Below are 4416 nucleotides of genomic sequence, written 5' to 3' on the forward strand. Positions count from 1 at the left end.
TTAATAAAGTGAATCTTAAATTATTATATATATAAATTTAAAGTCATTTGTACATATTTGTTTTTTTCCCTAAATATGGGACTCTGTCTCAATAATATGACCTTACAGTTTTGGATTTATTATTTTGAGTCATGTGATTCTTGAATTTTTTGTATCTTCCAACTTACTTTTTCCTTATACAGCTATGTGAGGTTCACATGTATTGTAAACAAATATTTATTGTATTTCACTTAATCACTGATGCGTAAGCTAAGCAGAATCAAACCTAGTGACTATATTTCAAATTCCTTATTAAATTTCACTAATTCATTAATCAAAAAGAAAAAAAAAAATAGAGCAGAGACAAAACTTTAATTAATTCCTGAAGAGTGTTGCACTGAATATCTAAGTGGATCAAATAAATACATAAATTAGATAGATAGATAGAATTGGTAAATTAAAGAAATAAAAATACTAGGACACTATAGCAAAGAGTCAAAAATAATATTATCTTTCAAAAAAGAAGATTTAATAAATACTGTCAAATGGTAAGAAAAGAATCAGGAGACGAAATCATAGTTGATGTAGTAACTAGAAGTTTCTCATTGATTTAAAGCTAAATTTATTTTGAATTAGAGAAAATTGTGAAAAAATGGAACTTTTTTCACACAGATGCATTGAATAACAAATGAGGGAATGTAAGAATAAAAAATATTCTACTGCAAGTAAGTATGAACTACAGAATGTATCAAAATTGGTATAAAACACATATTCAGTGAATTATAAAGAAACCAACAACATGAAGCACTACTAGCTCTCAAAATTGGCAATATTTACAGATTTTCTAAATGAGATTAATCAGATTGAGGATAGCTGAGTTAGAGAGCAGAAGCCTGGTTCAAAATAAAACATATGGAACTCCCAACTTGAGAAGTACTTAATTTCCTCTCCAAAACATTATTTCTATCCTTAAGTTCTACAGGAAGTAGCATAATGTTAAGATTTAATTGTGCAATATTTTGATCTGTATGTGATTTCATTAAACTCACATTGTAAGTAAACCTTTGATGACTACTTCTATATCAGTAGTGCTAAACATTAATATTGAGGTGAATTTCAATTGTTTTTTACTGACAATTGAGAGATATCTGTGAAAAAGAAAATCATGAACATAATAAAGAATATGAACCCTATTTATCTGATGAAGTTAGATCTATCTTCTTGAAAAGTATTTGTATCTTGGAGAAGCTGAGGGTCTCGCATGTTTTGTTTTGTTTTGTGTGTGTGTGTGTGAGAGAGAGAGACAGAATGTGTGTGTGGTGAGTGTGTGTGTGTATGTATGTGCATGAGTCCTGAAGAGAAAGAGAGGAAGAAGTGTTTAGAAATTTTTGATGGAAAGGGTCATGGAAGGAGTGCAGTTATTGCTGCATTCAAATCAATCAGTCGTGTTCTTTAAAATAATGATAACACATTTATTGTGATTTGGTGAATGTGTACAGAGCAAACTGGTTTTCCATTCAACAATTCATACACATTTTGTTTCATGACATTAACTGCAATCTCCACAATGTAGCAACACTCTACCCAAATCCTCCCTGTTTTGTCCATGTCCACTAGACCTTTTTTCCTATCCTTTCCTGTCATTGAGATTTCTCCCTAGGCAAATGCTGCTCTTTTGGTCTCATGTGGTTGATGGTTCTAAGGAGTGTGCACCTCCCTGGTGTTACTGTTCACCTTGTAGTCCTGTCTATTGTTTGGTTGAAGGTAGAGCCTTGGGGATGAGTTCAGTTCCAGATTGGAAAGGTGACTAAGACCACAGTCTCCAGTTCATCTGTCTCTATCATACAGGTCCCTAACTGCCTGCTCTTTTTTTTTAAGGTTTGGAGTTTTGTCCCACATTTGTTCACATTCTCTCTCCAGGACCTTCTATAGTGATGCCTTCCAGAACTGTTAGCAGTAGTAGCTGGGCATCATCCAGTTCTTCTGGTCTCAAGGTCATGGTGGCTGAGGTTCAAGTGGTCCATTAGTCCTTTTAACTAATTATTTCCATGTGTATTTGATTTTCTTTATTCTTCTTTGGTTCAGACATTGTTGTTGTTGTTATGTGCCGTCGAGTCAAACCCGACTCATAGTTTCCGAGGCAGTATCACTACGGAAGTAGGATTGCCCAACCTTCCTTCCGAGGAGTGGCTGGTGGGTTTGAACGTCCAGCCATGTGGTTAGCAGGCAAGTGTCTTACCAATATGCTATCAGAGCTCCCTTCATAGAAAGACCAATGGTTGGACCTTTGAGGGCTGACTGCAAGTGGTTAAGACCCCATCACTACTCGCCAGAGTAAGGATGTAGAACATTGTTTTGTGAACTATATTGTGCCAATTGATGTTGATTTTACCTGACATCATGGTCCTGTGTCCTCAGGCTAAGAAATACTTTCCATCAAGATGTTTTCATAACACCTTAATGTTACGAAAGTTCACAACTTTGCCCCTGCATTCTGTATTATATTTCAGGATGCATTCACAGCATATATAAATGCATATGTTGGAAATCTATGCAAAATCTCATGCTTATTTGCTAATAAATGAATGTGTACACAGATAGGAAAAAAGAAAATAGGCAAAAGTTTAGAATTGTAATAAATGTATACTCCTGAGCCCCTCCATGATATATATCAATGAATTAATAAGAAAAGTCCATTATAAGTTTAAAGTATTTATGAACTGTTTGATAAATGCAAATGGTGAAAACAAATATATAAGGGGAAACAGCTGAAGCAATAATAAACATTATTTTATATGGTTAATTCTACCTGGTATTGCCACTTTTGTCTTTAAACTCTTAATCTTTTCACCACAACCAATAGTTCCCGATAAATAAACTTTTTTTTCAAAAACCCATTAAAGATATAGAATGATTCTAAGATGAACATCCGGAGCTCCTGTTTCAGTCTTCTAACCAATCTTATCCCTAGATGGACACAGATACTTAGGTAATAACAGAATGTGTTTACTTTGAAAATATTCTAACAAAAACGTGTATGCTTGATACTAGCCTTTGAATGTTAATTGGGTCAGAAAATTAATCAATTAATCACAGAAAGGAAGGGAATTCTTTTTTTGGTAAGTACATTCCATAAAGCCTTCTTTACGTCCTTATTCCTGAGGCTGTAGATCAGAGGATTCAGCATGGGGATCACCGCTGTGTAGAACACAGAAGCCACTTCATCCCGATTCATGGAGTAGCTAGATGTGGGTCTCAGATAAGTATAGATGGAGGTTTCATAGAACAGAGTTACAGCGGTCAAGTGGGAGGCACAGGTTGAGAATGCTCTGTGCCTCCCCTCCCTGAATGCATTCGAAAGACGGAGAGCAGAATGTAGCAGGAGGGTGTGAGGATGATCAGCAGACTTCCCACCATGTTCACACCAACAGAAGTGGGAAGGATGCTCTCATGCAGGCGTCTGTCGGCACAAGAGAGCTTAAACAGAGGGGAGTTGTCACAGAGGAAGTGATGGATAATATTGGAGCCACAGAATGGTAACCTGATTATATAACTTGTGTTAACCATGGAGCTCAGCAATCCTGCTTCAAAGCCCCAGCTGCTATTTAAAGGCAGACTGTCCTAGACATGATTAAGGAGTAGAGGAGTGGGTTACATATGGCCACATAACGGTCATAGGCCATTAACCCTAAGAGGATGCCTTCAGTTGTTGCCAGGGCGACAAAGAAATACATATGCAAGAAGCATCCAGAGAAGAAGATGGTTTTCTTCTCGGACACTAAATCTACCAGCATCTTTGGGGTGATGGTGGATGAGTAGCTAACATCCACAAAGGACACATTGGCCAGGAAGAAATACATGGGGGTGTGAAGTCGAGGATCAGTCCTGATTAGCAGATGCCCATTTACTCAACTCTTAGAAAAAACACAAGTATGAAAAATCTAGCTTGAAATACTTTTAGATGAGCTAAAATCTTTTTTAATCATTAGTTTAAAAGTAAAGAATATATTTATTTTTTCTTGTTGATTCAGATTTCCATAGATCTTGACTTTATTAAATGATTATATTCCTTATGGTTATTTTTTTTTTAACATAGTCAAACTTCAAAGGTATAATGAAACACTAAATTAACGAAAACCTTTTAAATTGTGTTCATAAAACATACTGATATCAGTATTTACCATTATCAGTCACCTGGTCATTTTTTCCACCTTTTTACTTTTCTTATAAAGTGGCTCCAGACACAAACTTTTAGAATTATTGCACAGGAAAATAAAAATGTCCTGATCATAGAGTACATATTCAATAAATATTTGTAGATGAAATAATGAATAAATAAATGAATGTGTTTATTTATATTTTAAAATATAAAGCTAAATTTCCTTAATTCATCCAGTTTTATGTTGTTGTTCTATGTGGTTAATCATTTTTGACTGA

At 35.0% G+C, this 4416-nt stretch overlaps 1 pseudogene; it reads right to left on the reverse strand.

Annotated features, from left to right (window-relative positions):
- Positions 1-3065: 3065 nt before the first annotated feature.
- LOC122151855 lies at positions 3066-4163 on the reverse strand (annotated as a pseudogene).
- Between the last annotated feature and the right edge of the window lie 253 nt (positions 4164-4416).

This window comes from Orycteropus afer, unplaced genomic scaffold (assembly GCF_000298275.1).
Source record: "Orycteropus afer afer isolate SDZICR_OR568_19922 unplaced genomic scaffold, OryAfe1.0 scaffold00832, whole genome shotgun sequence".
NCBI lineage: Eukaryota > Metazoa > Chordata > Mammalia > Tubulidentata > Orycteropodidae > Orycteropus > Orycteropus afer.